The sequence below is a fragment of the Oncorhynchus mykiss genome, chromosome 28 (genome assembly GCF_013265735.2).
Source record: "Oncorhynchus mykiss isolate Arlee chromosome 28, USDA_OmykA_1.1, whole genome shotgun sequence".
Classification (NCBI taxonomy): Eukaryota; Metazoa; Chordata; class Actinopteri; order Salmoniformes; family Salmonidae; genus Oncorhynchus; species Oncorhynchus mykiss.
In genome coordinates, this window is record NC_048592.1 from 33,071,989 (window position 1) to 33,088,905 (window position 16,917).

The window sequence follows — 16,917 nt, forward strand, 5'->3', positions numbered from 1 at the left end:
TGAGGTAAGGTTTGGATTTCAAATATTTTAATTTTTTTAAAGGTCCTAGAAGCATTTGCATATCTAAATGGAATGTAAAGTAATTAAAATCATGGCTGAGTAAACAAACAGCGATGTCACGCATGTGCAGCATACATCGACATCTGAAGTAAACTCCTCAGTGACAAGGCCCAAGTGTGCTCAAACAAACCCTTTAAAATGTCCTTGATTGTGGGGTTGCAAAAGTCCCTGATTACTAATCTTTACACTGTTTTGTGTTTCAATACGTTACTTACCAAGGATTGTTGACCACTGAGATTTTTTTGTAATCGTGGTCTTTATTGTGTGATTGCACAACATGTAGGCCTATATCTGCTAATGTATAGGTTTTAAACACACACACACACAATCAAACACACACACACACACACATACACACACTGAGCGATTAGCTGAGGCTTTGGGCAGGGCAGTGGGCCTCGGAGGAAACATGAGTAAGACTAATAATATAATGTGCTTGTTTTACAAGTGGTCTGGCGAGGGGAGGGCGGGCTGCGGTGAAGGACAAGAGTTTATGGAGACGAGTCTCTCAGGAGAGGCATTTAAAATAATGGCTGACAATCCACAGGAAGAACACAATGAGCTGGCAGTCCATCAAGACAGTCTAAAGGGAAATCTGTGAGTGTTTGGTATTCATCATACAGCAGCCGTTCCTCTTTATGAAACAGCCCTGCTGTTGAAGCCGAGCCAAGTTCTACTGCTGTTGAAGCCGAGCCAAGCTCTACTGCTGTTGAAGCCGAGCCAAGTTCTACTGCTGTTGAAGCCGAGCCAAGCTCTACTGCTGTTGAAGCCGAGCCAAGCTCTACTGCTGTTGAAGCCGAGCCAAGTTCTACTGCTGTTGAAGCCGAGCCAAGCTCTACTGCTGTTGAAGACGAGCCAAGCTCTACTGCTGTTGAAGACGAGCCAAGTTCTACTGCTGTTGAAGACGAGCCAAGCTCTACTGCTGTTGAAGACGAGCCAAGTTCTACTGCTGTTGAAGCCGAGCCAAGATCTACTGCTGTTGAAGCCGAGCCAAGCTCTACTGCTGTTGAAGCCGAGCCAAGCTCTACTGCTGTTGAAGACGAGCCAAGCTCTACTGCTGTTGAAGCCGAGCCAAGCTCTACTGCTGTTGAAGCCGAGCCAAGCTCTACTGCTGTTGAAGCCGAGCCAAGCTCTACTGCTGTTGAAGCCGAGCCAAGTTCTACTGCTGTTGAAGCCGAGCCAAGCTCTACTGCTGTTGAAGACGAGCCAAGTTCTACTGCTGTTGAAGCCGAGCCAAGCTCTACTGCTGTTGAAGCCGAGCCAAGCTCTACTGCTGTTGAAGCCGAGCCAAGCTCTACTGCTGTTGAAGACGAGCCAAGCTCTACTGCTGTTGAAGCCGAGCCAAGCTCTACTGCTGTTGAAGCCGAGCCAAGCTCTACTGCTGTTGAAGCCGAGCCAAGCTCTACTGCTGTTGAAGCCGAGCCAAGCTCTACTGCTGTTGAAGCCGAGCCAAGCTCTACTGCTGTTGAAGCCGAGCCAAGCTCTACTGCTGTTGAAGACGAGCCAAGCTCTACTGCTGTTGAAGCCGAGCCAAGCTCTACTGCTGTTGAAGCCGAGCCAAGCTCTACTGCTGTTGAAGACGAGCCAAGCTCTACTGCTGTTGAAGCCGAGCCAAGCTCTACTGCTGTTGAAGTTGAGCCAAGCTCTACTGCTGTTGAAGCCGAGCCAAGCTCTACTGCTGTTGAAGCCGAGCCAAGCTCTACTGCTGTTGAAGCCGAGCCAAGCTCTACTGCTGTTGAAGCTGAGCCAAGCTCTACTGCTGTTGAAGCCGAGCCAAGCTCTACTGCTGTTGAAGCCGAGCCAAGCTCTACTGCTGTTGAAGCCGAGCCAAGCTCTACTGCTGTTGAAGCCGAGCCAAGCTCTACTGCTGTTGAAGCCGAGCCAAGCTCTACTGCTGTTGAAGACGAGCCAAGTTCTACTGCTGTTGAAGCCGAGCCAAGCTCTACTGCTGTTGAAGACGAGCCAAGCTCTACTGCTGTTGAAGCCGAGCCAAGCTATACTGCTGTTGAAGCCGAGCCAAGCTCTATTGCTGTTGAAGCCGAGCCAAGCTCTACTGCTGTTGAAGCCGAGCCAAGTTCTACTGCTGTTGAAGCCGAGCCAAGTTCTACTGCTGTTGAAGCCGAGCCAAGCTCTACTGCTGTTGAAGCCGAGCCAAGCTCTACTGCTGTTGAAGCCGAGCCAAGTTCTACTGCTGTTGAAGACGAGCCAAGCTCTACTGCTGTTGAAGCCGAGCCAAGCTCTACTGCTGTTGAAGCCGAGCCAAGCTCTACTGCTGTTGAAGCCGAGCCAAGCTCTACTGCTGTTGAAGCCGAGCCAAGTTCTACAGCTGTTGAAGCCGAGCCAAGCTCTACTGCTGTTGAAGCCGAGCCAAGCTCTACTGCTGTTGAAGACGAGCCAAGCTCTACTTTGCTGTTGAAGCCGAGCCAAGCTCTACTGTGCTGTTGAAGCCGAGCCAAGCTCTACTGTGCTGTTGAAGCCGAGCCAAGCTCTACTGCTGTTGAAGCCGAGCCAAGCTCTACTGCTGTTGAAGCCGAGCCAAGTTCTACTGCTGTTGAAGCCGAGCCAAGTTCTACTGCTGTTGAAGCCGAGCCAAGTTCTACTGCTGTTGAAGCTGAGCCAAGTTCTACTGCTGTTGAAGCCAAGCCAAGTTCTACTGCTGTTGTAGCCGAGCCAAGCTCTACTGCTGTTGAAGCCGAGCCAAGCTCTACTGTGCTGGCCTAGTTAGGCATCCACCACTGGAACGTTTCTGGAAAGAAGTGACAGAGTAAAAATAAATTATCAGAGCCAGTAGGATATGTTTCACAATAGTGTGAAAATAGGAAATGTGAGCAAAATGGATCCACTTACAGGAATAGAGCAGTAACAACCTATTTTGCCCCCAGCAAGAGTAGCTGCTGCCTTGGCAACAGCTAATGGGCAGTAGCGGTGCGTGGGTAATATCACTGAGGAAGCCAAGCCAAGCCAGTTAAAAAGCCATATTACAGCCTATGTTGTAATAATTGCGTTGTTTGCTCTATAACCCATTTGTTCATACGCCACCGTGATATACAATAACGCCCTGACAACAAAAAGACAACAGTCACGCAGTGGCAGAATAAATTCAACTACATTTGTTTACTCACAAAACCAGAGAGCAACATCTGTACCAGTGAAGTCCACAAAGCAAAAATTGCATTAACAAACAGTTACACGACTTGCAGCACGGTCAAGCAAGTTAATGTTTTCGACAGTTTACTACACAACTACTGATTTAGAACCACTTAGTTACCGCAAGTCAGCACAAAGACAACAGGAGCACTGCCTCCACTATTCCAGCACAATTTCAACTTAAACATTTAAACATCATCAAATCAGCAAGGCTATATTTGCTTATTTTAAAACAGTGAAAAGAAATGTAAAGATACCAAAAACAATTTAGTCCAATCAATGTTCCTAAATATAATGTGGCTGTCCATGGCACTGATTTCTCTGTGTGTGCGTGTGTGTGTGTGTGTGTGTGTGTGTGTGTGTGTGTGTGTGTGTGTGTGTGTGTGTGTGTGTGTGTGTGTGTGTGTGTGTGTGTGTGTGTGTGTGTGTGTGTGTGTGTGTGTGCGTATGCGTGCGTGCAAGTAAGAAAATATGTATATACTCACCCTACTTGTAGACTAGTTGAAGGCCAATGCCATCCTCGTCTCTTTCATGTTGACAAAACGGTCCATGGCTCTGTCATACTGTACACACTTTTAGTTTTTATTGCCATAGGCTACTTAGCTAAAATGCTTACTAGCCTGACTTCGTGGCATGGGCAACAGTGAACCAGCTAAGTTAGATACCTAGTTAACATGAGCCTACCAGGCTACATCTAGGCTACATATGGAACTTCAATCGTCTCAGGCCAGCTGCACAACATATTCATTTATGGTTAGATCCGAATCTCTGTCATAATCATTGGCCTGTACAGAGAATTATTTGATTTGATTCGAGAATTAAGTCAAAGCCACATGTCCAAATCCCCATCATCGTCCGTGGCTTAGGAAAAGGGCCGATTTAGCAAGGTAGCTACTGCAGCACATCAACACAAGCAGACCGACCATAAACTGACACATTTTTCTGACAATTATGACGTTTTTCTCAGGATGTGATTTGATTTGTGTGAAGAGAAATCCAAAATGGTGGGGGGGGGGGGACAACCCACAGTTGAGCTCAGTGCCACGATGATTTGCTAATTATTTTACATTTTTTCATCAAGAGAAGTAAATGCTTGCTGGCATCAATCAATCAAATGCTACGGCGGTAACATGTCATACTCTTTTGGTCCAGACAGCATCAGATACATTGGCTACACATACAGAGACAGAGGGGCGCTGTTTCCCTCCCTCGGATGATTTCTCCGTGAGATTCAGCCACTTGCGAAAAGACAGAAAATTATGAAAACACAGAGAGACGAGAGACATTATTTTATCATAAAAAAAAATGGTAGTGGTCAAATATCCATGATTACACACCAGTGCCAATGGGGATCCTAATAAATATGAAATACTAAACCTAGAGTGATTGATAACTGTATTTGTTAAGGGAATATACTAATTTTCCCCTCATCATGCACATACGAAATGATACAAGTCATAATCTATTATATTAAGTTTGTCAATAGATTCCTTCTACTTTCTCGCAATAATTTTAGAGCACTCTTTAAAACTATTTTTCAGAATTCTAAAGCTATTCTTGAGATCTACAAAAGCAGCAAGCTGTTTTCTGTGTAGCCCCATCCTCGGCTAAAAGCTGTGTGAAGTCTAATGAGAGCTATTACAATTATACTCAATAAAAATTCAAACGCAACATGCAACAATTTCAATGATTTTACTGAGTTACAGTTCATATAAGGAAATAAATTCATTAGGCCCTAATCTATGGATTTCACATGACTGGGCAGGGGTGCAGCCATGGGTGGGCCTGGGAGGACATAGGCCCACCAACTTGGCAGTCTGGCCCACACAAGTGGGAGCCAGACCCACCCACTGGGGAGCCAGGCCCAGCCAATCAGAATGCGTTTTTCCCCACAAAAGAGCTGTGTTACAGACATAAATACTTCTCAGTTTCATCAGCTGTCTGGGTGGCTGGTCTCAGACGATCCCGCAGGTGAAGAAGCCGGATGTGGAGGTCCTGGGCTGGCATGGTTACACGTGGTCTGCGATTGGACGCCAAATGTTCTAAAATGATGATAGAGGCGGTATATGGAAGAGAAATAAACATTACATTATCAGGTAACAGCTGCTGGACATTCCTGCATGCTCAGTCAGCATGCTTATTGCACAATCCCTCAAAACTTCAGACATCTGTGGTATTGTGTTGTGTGACAAACTGGACATTTTAGATTGGAATTGTATTGTCCCCAGCAGAAGGGGCACCTGTGTAATGATCATGCTGTTTAATCAGCTTCATGATATGTCACACTTATCAGATGGATGGATTATCTTGCTGAACAAGAAAAGCGCACTAACAAGGATACAAACAAATTTGAGACAAAATATTTTTGGGGTGTGTATGGAAACTTTCTGAGATATTTTATTTCAGCTCATGAAACATGGGATCAACACTTTACAAGTTGTGTTTATATTTTGTTCAGTAAGCATAAAATATGTTAATTTAGCAAATCATTACAACAAAGGAAGACTAAAGTGGGAGAAGAACCTGGTCCATAGCACCTGGTTCCGTAGCACCAGATACCATAGCACCAGGTTCTGTAGCACCAGGTTCTGTAGCACCAGGTTCCGTAGCACCAGGTTCCGTAGCACCAGGTTCTGTAGCACCAGGCCCGTAGCACCAGGTTCCGTAGCACCAGGGTCCATATCACCATGGTCTGTAGCACCAGGCTCCGTAGCACCAGGTTCCGTAGCACCAGGTTCTGTAGCACCAGGCCCGTAGCACCAGGTTCCGTAGCACCAGTGTCCATATCACCATGGTCTGTAGCACCAGGTTCCGTAGAACCATGCAAGCTGAATCAAGTACAACAAAAGCGTTGGTAAGAAAAACTATACTATTTGAACCCAGGTCTGGTTGCAGAAGATTAAAAACTTGCCTTGAAACAGGCTCAAACCACTAGCAACATGGCTGGTGTTCGTCTGATGAATTACTCTGTACTGACATGATGAAGCCTCTCATCTTTCCTCCCAAAGTAACCAGCTCGGCAGCTGATAGAAATAGTTAGATCAATAAGATCAGAGGAGCGCTCATCGACTGGATACCCTCATTGGCTTTGAAATATTTTTCCTGTAGTATGATATTTTCACCATCTATACTTTCTCACAAAGCTTAACAATGGATGTAATAACGGTTTCCTATCGCGGGTGGCTTTGATGCCCCACGCTACGCCAGGAACACTGACAATGGCCAGTTCAGCTATTTATCTCCGTCTCTCACTGTTAGCTACCGAGCTAATGACTTACAGCGGATGGAGATATGGCATCTGAGATGAAAGACAGAGAAGCCGAGGATTTAAAGATCCACAGATCACTGATAATGCACAGCACAAACAGAAAACACCCTCCGGTGGGGTTTCTCCTCTGTTGTTCTGCCTAGTCTTCATTAAACAGCTAGTATCAACAAACAGCTGAGCGTGTGAATAATAATGAGTCTCTAGCATCCTACATAGTGTAGTACAAAGCATGTTGGAGGCGTAAACCCATAGACAGACACCAGGGAGCCTTCACAATGCCTGTGGAACCTCTGCTGCTTCTTCTTCTTCCTCTAAGCAGTTCCGATTATTAGCATAATATGGTATTAGAATGCTAAGCTAATCAGGTGCCCGGGAGTATTCAGCCAAACCAGGGTGTGGACTTGAGAGAAACCTGAGAGTCTTTGAAGAGTACTCGTTCTATGATGAGCCATGCTACTAATACACATCAGGGGTAGACTGGCATTTAAAGCCAGAGGCGTTCGAAATGTCTATAATAATGGATTTTGTTCACGGGCTACAGTAGTCTTACAGTAAAGTACACAATGCGGTATAGATCAGGCAATTTTTTTTAGGTTGCCCTAACCTTACACCTCTCACCCAGCTAACAGAATGTCATCCCTGTATTGCGTTATGTACCAAAACATCACCTCAAAATACTACCCGTTAGTAAGTGTGTTACATTCTCGATCAAGGTATTTGAAAAACAAAAACTGCGCATCGCAACACAACATTCCTTTAAAGTCATCGGCCTGTGATGCTATGGGATCAGTTTACAGTTATTATTACAGTCATGTACAGCATCTACAGTAAGTAACCGTCCCCCCCCTCTGTGAGTTGAACCGATAACGTCATAGATTTTTGTGTTTCATTAATATTTCACATACTAAACAAACAATTATTTATCCTAATTTACTCAGCTGTGTCCAGTGATGCTTCAGGGGAGGCAGTTGCCTCTGGGAACCGTTTCACAACATTTTGCAACGTTTCCCCTCCACATAAATCAAACAGCCCCTGACGTCCAGAGACCTTTCGGCGATTAAGAGCACACAAATTCTTGTGAAAAGCTGTTGGGATCAGCGGTATCGTGTCTTCGGAGAGAGGATGTGCCATAGCTGGAGGACTTGTAATCTCACAGCCCCATAAATACTGCAGCCAATTGTTGTGTGGAAACAGGCACATCCCAGGACGACCCAGGGCACTTGAGCTGCAGAGTGGAGTGGGTATAGTAATTATGTCTCAAAATCATAGGTCATTAATCTATTTGGGAATGTTATTTACTACACCATACAATTTGCAAGTACATTGATTATATTGGTAGCCTGTTTGAGTGGTGATACTTGCTTTTGCAGTTGCTGTGTTTAGTGTAAAGATTGTAGAAGTACCATGGATGTGAAGGAGTCATACGACTGATGACTAACTTCACCTGGGTTTGAACTAAACAACCCACCCTCAGTGAGTGTTTTTCTGTCCACCTCGGTAAACTGTCTCTTCCATTAAGCTGTAATTCACTGAAGCAGTGTGTCATCTATAGAAATACCATGTGGAGCTACTTTAGAAGTGGGCGAAGGCTCAATCCAAACAGGTGTCTAGATAGATGTTGTGTTTTCTGGACCACGAGGCCACTGACCTTTAAATCAACCCCCACTATGCAAAGGAGGCCTACCACAGCACACACAGCACAGTGTGGTGACATCACCAGGTGACATCACCAGGGTTAATGAATAAAGCAGCCAACCCCGGAAACTGTACTTCTCATGCTTTTAGCATATTGTGGCCCAACTCCCGACTCCAACATGTTACCTGACCTGATTCCATTCAAACCTGAAGTCCAATTCATATTAATGGCAAGAGGGGACAAGGGATTTTCATCATGACCGACCTTTCTTCAAACCATATCCCTCTGAGCGTAAGCCTAGGCTTTAGCTGGGGAAGCAAACACAAGTTTTCAGGTCTCAGGCAAGGTTAGTCATCTAAGAACAGTGGTTCACCAAACAATCTCATTGCATTGTTATCATTATCACAAACTTGCCACAATAGACATCAACATTTGGGACGATTTCTGGTGAAATTGTTCAATAAGCCTCAGATACCTGTAAACGTTAGACGTTTTAAACGGTTTCTCATTCAATTTGGACTCCGATTGTGAGCCAGTTTAGTCCCCCAAACACAACCCAGATGCCCTTTCCCAGCCTAATGACATCATGAATCAACTGTACCACGCTTTTACTCTTCATCCGTACACAAATTCATGGGCCTTGATAACGACGCCAAGTTTCTCCATAAATAATCACCAGCCCCCCCCCCCCCCCCCCCCCCCCCCCACCACCACCCCGACCCCCCCATCCCATTTGAATTCCGTCCCTGCCGGTGTGCTCTGCCTTTCCTCAACGCATCCCTAACTCAATTGCGGCACTATAGGACTTGACAAAAAGGTGGAAATTGAGGCGCATCCTTTGAAAGCGGAACATCTCTTTATCCCTTTGAGGTTGATGTGTCTGCAGTGCTCTGAGCATGCCCAGTTTGCAGATGATGATGAAAGAGCGTTTCAAATCTAGCTGAAGATTAAAGAGATGTATTTGCTTCTCTCCAGGCTCATTATTCTCAATTCAGGTGTCTTTCCGCAGAGTTCGCCTCTTCTCTGCCCTCTTTCCTCCCTTTTTAACTGTCAGAGCCCTCGCTCCGGTTGAATGAATGAAGTCTCCACTTGAAGGGTCTGCTAATAGGATAAGAGTGATGGCCAAATGACTTTGATAGACAAATTGAGACAAATGTACAGACAAAGCACGCATAAAAAAAAGTTATTGGGATGGCAGACGTAATGCTTGGATGAGAACAGGTACAGAAATATATTTTGGAGAAAACAAAACGTACATTATGAATGCATAGAAGGTTGTTGGTTTTATCCTCGGCTCCTTGATTACCTTGGAATAATTCTCATCAGCAAGAGAGGCTGGAATGAATTAAAAGCTGCAAAATGTATTCTCACTGTAATTACGCACTAGCCTGAAACTGAGCTCCACCTGCTCACAACTGTTTGTAATTTACTTTCACCAAAACATGGTTTTAGATGTTTACTCATCTATTTCTCACCCAGATGTTAGAACCAGCTGTCTGCATGGATAGCTGCTCACTAGGAGCTGGTCGGAGGCCAGCACTTTCACGCGAGATATGGATCTTTCCAAGATTAGCTGCTCACAGATGTGAATGGCTAAGATAGTTTGTTGTATCACAAATTGTAGACGTTTTTAGATGGAGAACATAATTCTGACAAGACGGGGTGAAAACAAAACATCTGTACACCCTATGTGACATTTGGCAACACAAAAATAAGACATTAGAGAAATTCAGCTGCATAATTATCAATCTAGCTGTGTTGCATCGATAGGCATCCAGTTGATCTAAAATGGTTGATAACCGCAGCTCTCATCTATTAGTGCTGGCTGTCCCCAAAGATGATATATTATATTGACAAGATAGTTGAGTGACCACTCTAACAATGGAAATACATGTCCTCAAAGATGGAAGGCAGGAGGGAGGAGGCGAGATCAGGTGGGATCTTTCTAGCTAATGAGAGGGCAGATATATACAGTTTATACTGTATTATTGACTGTATGTTTGTTTTACTCCATGTGTAACTCTGTGTCGTTGTATGTGTCGAACTGCTTTGCTTTATCTTGGCCAGGTCGCAATTGTAAATGAGAACTTGTTCTCAACTTGCCTACCTGGTTAAATAAAGGTGAAATTAAAAAAAATTAAAAAAAATATGAGGGTGAATAACAGGTACAACATTTTTTCAAAGTTGCCGAAATGCCACGTGCGTCCACTTATATCAGTGCATTCATGACAACCTAACCGTTATGAAACTGCTATTTGATTCAAATTAGCCTCATGTAGCAAAATAGCAATTACATTTTTTGTTGACCATATTCGACATTCTCATTCTCATTCTTCACTTCCTGGTCTTATTTTTGTGGACAGATTTTAGGCGGAGTAAAACCCTCTCCCTTCGCCTCATCTTCTCTGCTATCCCCCTCATAAACCCTGTCACATGTTGCATCTGGCAGCTCCTGGCTCAAAATGGCCTCCTGTGTAACAGTAGGGGAAGGGAGAGGTGGGTAGGGTAAAGGTGCAGGCATAAAAAAAACATCTGCAGTCTCTATTTCAAGAGTCATAAACAGCCATGTGCCCGAGCCACTAACAGGAACATGCCTGTCCTCATCACACAGCGATGCCCCAGCCACTAACAGGAAGATTCCTGCCCTCGTCACACAGCGATGCCCCAGCCACTAACAGGAAGATTCCTGCCCTCGTCACACAGCGATGCCCCAGCCACTAACAGGAACATTCCTGTCCTCGTCACACAGCGATGCCCCAGCCACTAACAGGAACATTCCTGCCCTCGTCACACAGCGATGCCCCAACCACTAACAGGAAGATTCCTGCCCTCGTCACACAGCGATGCCCCAACCACTAACAGGAACATTCCTGCCCTCGTCACACAGCGATGCCCCAGCCACTAACAGGAACATTCCTGCCCTCGTCACACAGCGATGCCCCAGCCACTAACAGGAACATTCCTGCCCTCGTCACACAGCGATGCCCCAGCCACTAACAGGAACATTCCTGCCCTCGTCACACAGCGATGCCCCAGCCACTAACAGGAAGATTCCTGCCCTCGTCACACAGCGATGCCCCAGCCACTAACAGGAACATTCCTGCCCTCGTCACACAGCGATGCCCCAGCCACTAACAGGAAGATTCCTGCCCTCGTCACACAGCGATGCCCCAGCCACTAACAGGAACATTCCTGCCCTCGTCACACAGCGATGCCCCAGCCACTAACAGGAACATGCCTGTCCTCGTCACACAGCGATGCCCCAACCACTAACAGGAACATTCCTGCCCTCGTCACACAGCGATGCCCCAACCACTAACAGGAACATTCCTGCCCTCGTCACACAGCGATGCCCCAGCCACTAACAGGAAGATTCCTGCCCTCGTCACACAGCGATGCCCCAGCCACTAACAGGAACATTAATTTACATAAATGATTTCAGCACGGTCATAAACCTCTCAAGCGTTATCACCTTCGAGACACATTTCATGACTGACATTTTAAGCTGGGCCTCGATTAATTGGCTCCCATTTGGGCCGGTCGTCCAAGAGGTCTGTAACCGTATGCTAATTCCGCAACCAAAAGCAAGTTAAATACACCAGGCAAGCTTAACTATAAAGTAATTTTATTAGCGCTAAGGCAGATGGGTAATGACCCTAGACAATGATAAAATATTTTAATAACGTCCCAACTCTTACCCCTCAGAACCACGGGCGTACACTGTAGGTTGAGACACTTGAGAGGCTTTGCGTTTGTTACATCACTCAGGGAGAAAAAGGTGTAGATTCACTACTCAGGGAGAAAAAGGTGTAGATTCACTACTCAAGGAGAAAAAGGTGTAGATTCACTACTCAGGGAGAAAAAGGTGTAGATTCACTACTCAAGGAGAAAAAGATGTAGATTCACTACTCAAGGAGAAAAAGGTGTAGATTCACTACTCAAGGAGAAAAAGGTGTAGATTCACTACTCAGGGAGAAAAAGGTGTAGATTCACTACTCAAGGAGAAAAAGGTGTAGATTCACTACTCAAGGAGAAAAAGGTGTAGATTCACTACTCAGGGAGAAAAAGGTGTAGATTCACTACTCAGGGAGAAAAAGGTGTAGATTCACTACTCAAGGAGAAAAAGGTGTAGATTCACTACTCAAGGAGAAAAAGGTGTAGATTCACTACTCAGGGAGAAAAAGGTGTAGATTCACTACTCAGGGAGAAAAAGGTGTAGATTCACTACTCAAGGAGAAAAAGGTGTAGATTCACTACTCAGGAAGAAAAAGGTGTAGATTCACTACTCAGGGAGAAAAAGGTGTAGATTCACTACTCAGGGAGAAAAAGGTGTAGATTCACTACTCAGGGAGAAAAAGGTGTAGATACACGCGCAGACCAAGGCAGATGTTTAATCCTTCTCAGAAGGCAGGAATCGTGGTCACAGGCAGGCAAAGGTCAAACACAGGTAGGTAGTCAAAAACAAACAATAGAACTGAACTAAATAGGGAGCTGATGAGGCCAGGTGAGAAATGAACACAGATTGAAATCAATGAACAAAAATGAAAGTCAGGGTTACGTTCCAGAACACAAAGAAACAGGGTTACGTTCCAGAACACAAAGAAACAGGGTTACGTTCCAGAACAAAAAGAAACAGGACTACGTTCAAGAACACAAAGAAAAATAACTCAAAGTTGACTAAGAAAAGAAAAGCAGAACCTTACAGTGGTATTGTCACTTGTCTTTATTAAAGCTGTTCCAAACTACAGATCACATTACTGTATCTCCCCAAATTACAACCAATCCCTAAATTAGCAACTTCATTTTCTGACTATAACATTCAAATGTTTTAATTACTCAGCTCTCAGCAAATAACTCAACTCTCAGCATTTACAACCAGCGTATAACAAGACTAGTAGTACTATTCCTTAAATTAGCTAACACAAATATGCCAATCTGTGAAAAATGCTGGCCATACGCTGAGTTATTAAATCATTTGAATGTGTTGTTTCGCAGTAATTTAAAGGGATAGTTCAAATATACCTGTTTTCTTTCCTTGTAAAACGTTTTGTTCAACTAGCCGTTGCCACCAACCGCTAACAGTATCATTAACATTAATATGTTTGTAATGTGGATGAAATATCCCTTTAAAATCAACCAACATGTGTTATTTTATTCCTGTTTTTTCCATGCTAGTGGAATGTCTACTTTATTACCATAGACTTGCGTTTGGAGGTGGTCAGGTGACTTGTTGAGGTCATCTGATTAACCCCTTGTTGAAAATGAAACTGTCCTTCAAAATCTTTATGGTCTCATATATGTGTCTGCATTACTATGAAATATGTAATGTATTTGTTTACACTACAAATCCTTTACATCTCCATTGTCTAAAAATAAACACTGGGTTTATACTAGCTGGCACAGCCACAAAGTCAAAATTATCTATGTTATAAAAACAAAAAATGAGCCTTTTGGTAATTCATTTAAGGTTAGGGTTAGATATTAGGAAGATGAATTATAGAAATAGACGGGGTTTATCTGCGTCTATATGTTGTAATTTGTATGTGTATGTTTTGTGTATATATATATTACGAGAAACAAAATATAGGCAGGTTTATGACTTTGTGGCTGTGCCAACTAGTGACGACCAAAACCCTGGGTCCTGTTGTGGATCATTACAGGTGAACTTGAGATAACTTTCCCAGCTGTGCTCTGCTTTCCATTTCTCAATGCACATCAATATCGCAATTATGGATAATGGATCTGCCAAGATAATGTTATAGAGGAAGATGTATGACAATCAAACAAAAGGCCGGTGCTGAGATTGAGTCATTGAGTCATTCAGAGACTGGGGAGGGAGAGACATTGACTCTCCTTTCTACTGCGGCCCTGATTTCCACCTCTCATTTCAGAAGAGAATACTTTTAAGCCATCATGTTAAGACAGGTCCACTCATCGCTCTCATCTATCCCCATTATGCTTCAACCACAGCCTCACATCGTCCCATTGGAGAAAATAGCTGTAGAGATTGAGGGCCACTTTATTTATTTAGTGTCAAAATGACATTATGGTTTCGGGAGATTTCCATCCTCAATGTGATTGAGTTACCTTTTGAGAATGAAAACAAGAGTGAACAGGGAATATTTCAGTTCATTTCATTGTCATTAGTGTTTCATGCAAGACAGTGTGCTTATCAGCATGCAGGTGCTTAATTGCTGCTATGGGAGATTTGATAGAGCTGGAAATCATGGCCAAAATATTACTCCAACATAACGCCAATATTACTCCCACACTACTCCAACATTACTCAGACATAACACCAACATTACTCCAACATTACTCCGACATAGCTCCAACATTAATCCAACATAACTCCAATATTACTCCAACACTACTCCAACATAGCTCCAACTATACACCAACAATACTTCAACTTTACTCCAACATCACTCCAAACAACTCCAGCATAACACCAGTATTACTCCAGAATCACTCCAACATTACTCCAACAAAACGCCAATATTACTCTAGAACTATTCCAGAATTACTCCAGAATTACTCCAACATTACTCCAGCATTACTCCAACATAACTCCAACATTACTCTAGAACTATTCCAGAATTACTCAAACATTCCACCAACATTCCTCCAACATAACTTCAGCGTTACTCCAACATTACTCCAGAATTACTTCAGTACATCTGCACATTTCCTCACTGCCTTCATAAGATAATGAGAAACAGAACTGGATAGAATTTAATGTGTAGTGTGTAGTCTGTAGTGTGTAATGTGTAGTGTGCTGTCTGTAGTGTGCAGAGTGTCGTGTCTAGTGTGTAGTGTGTAAAGTGTAGTGTGTAGTGTTCAGTGTGTAATGTGTGTAGTGTAATGTGTAATGTGTAGTGTGTAGTGTAATGTATAGTGTGTAGTGTAATATGTAGTGTGTAGTGTGTAATGTGTGTAGTGTGTAGTGTAATGTGTAGTGTGTAGTGTAATGTGTAGTGTGTAGTGTGTGTAGTGTGTAATGTGTCGGGTGTAATGTGTCAGGTGTAATGTGTAGTGTGTAGTGTGTACTTGTATTGTGTAATGTGTAGTGTGTAGTGTGTCATGTGTAGTGTGTAGTGTGTACTTGTATTGTGTAATGTGTAGTGTGTAGTGTGTCATGTGTAGTGTGTAATGTGTAGTGTGTAGTGTGTCATGTGTAGTGTGTAGTGTGTAATGTGTAGTGTGTAATGTGTAGTCTGTAGACGGTAGTCTGTAAAGTGTAAAGTGTTGCGTATCATGTGTAGTGTGTAAAGTGTAGTATGTAGTGTGTAAAATGTAAAGTGGAGTGTGTAGTGTGTAAAGTGTAGTGTGTAGTGTGTAAAATGTAGTGTGTAGTGTGTAAAGTGTAGTGTGTAGTGTGTAAAATGTAAAGTGTAGTGTGTAGTGTGTAAAATGTAAAATGTAGTGTGTAGTGTGTAAAGTGTAGTGTGTAGTGTGTAAAATGTAAAGTGTAGTGTGTAGTGTGTAATGTGTAGTGTGAGTCTTTCAGTAACGCTGATAAAGGTAGCTCTGTATGAACTGTATAGGAACACAATATTATATTATCCTTGCATGGTACAGTGCAAATAAAGTATGTTGTTTTAAGCCTTGGGCCAACGTGTCCGCATACCGTATATGATTTCTTACTCAATACAAACAGTTAGGACCGCATGACAAAACATTTTTTCCTCTGATAGCCTTTTGAACTCTACATTATTTCTTCCCCCAGTCATAATGTATTCATGCATCTGTTACCCAATGTACAAAGGATTCCACTGGCATTCATAGCTGGATGTTGAAAAACACAGAGCCAAGTGATTGCGTCTCTCTCAGGGAGCAGGTCAGCATTGAATGAGATCAGCATGTAATAGAATTTATATGCCAGTGGTGATTCAGTACATAGTCCTTGGAAAGTACTTGGAAATGTGGATTGGTCTTATGATAATATTGATCAAGCTTTGTATCTTTTTAAAACCTTTCTAGGAAAGGCGTTCCGCTAGCGGAACCCCTCGACAACATTCTGCTGAAAAGGCAGCTCGCGAAATTCTAAAATATATTTTTTTAAATATGTAACTTTCACACATTAACAGGTCCAATACAGCAAATGAAAGATAAACATCTTGTTAATCTACCCATCGTGTCCGATTTCAAAAATGCTTTACAGCGAAAGCACAACATATGTTAGGTCATAGCAAAGTCCAAAAAACACACAGCCATTTTTCCAGCTAAAGCAGAAATATAGATACAATTAATCACTAACCTTTGATGATCTTCATCAGATGACACTCATAGGACATCATGTTACACAATACATGTATGTTTTGTTCGATAACGTGCATATTTATATCCAAAAATCTCAGTTTACATTGGCGCATTACGTGCAGTAATGTTTGGATTCCAAAACATCCGGTGATTTTGCAGAAATACTCATAATAAACATTGATAAAAGATACAAGTGTTATTCACAGAATTAAAGATAGACTTCTCCTTAATGCAACCGCTGTGTCAGATTTTTTTTTAACTTTAAGGAAAAAGCATAATCTGAAAACGGCGCTCAGAGCCCAATCCACATAACATATCCTCCATGTTGGAGTCAACAGAAGTTAGAAATAACACTATAAATATTCACTTACCTTTGATGATCTTCATCAGAAGGCACTCCCAGGAATCCCAGTTCGACAATAAATTACTGATTTGTTCCATAAAGTTCCATAAAGTCCATAATTTATGTCCAAATACTCACTTATATAGTGTGTTCAGCCCAGTAATCCAACATCATGAGGCATGAGCACTTCGTCCAGACAAA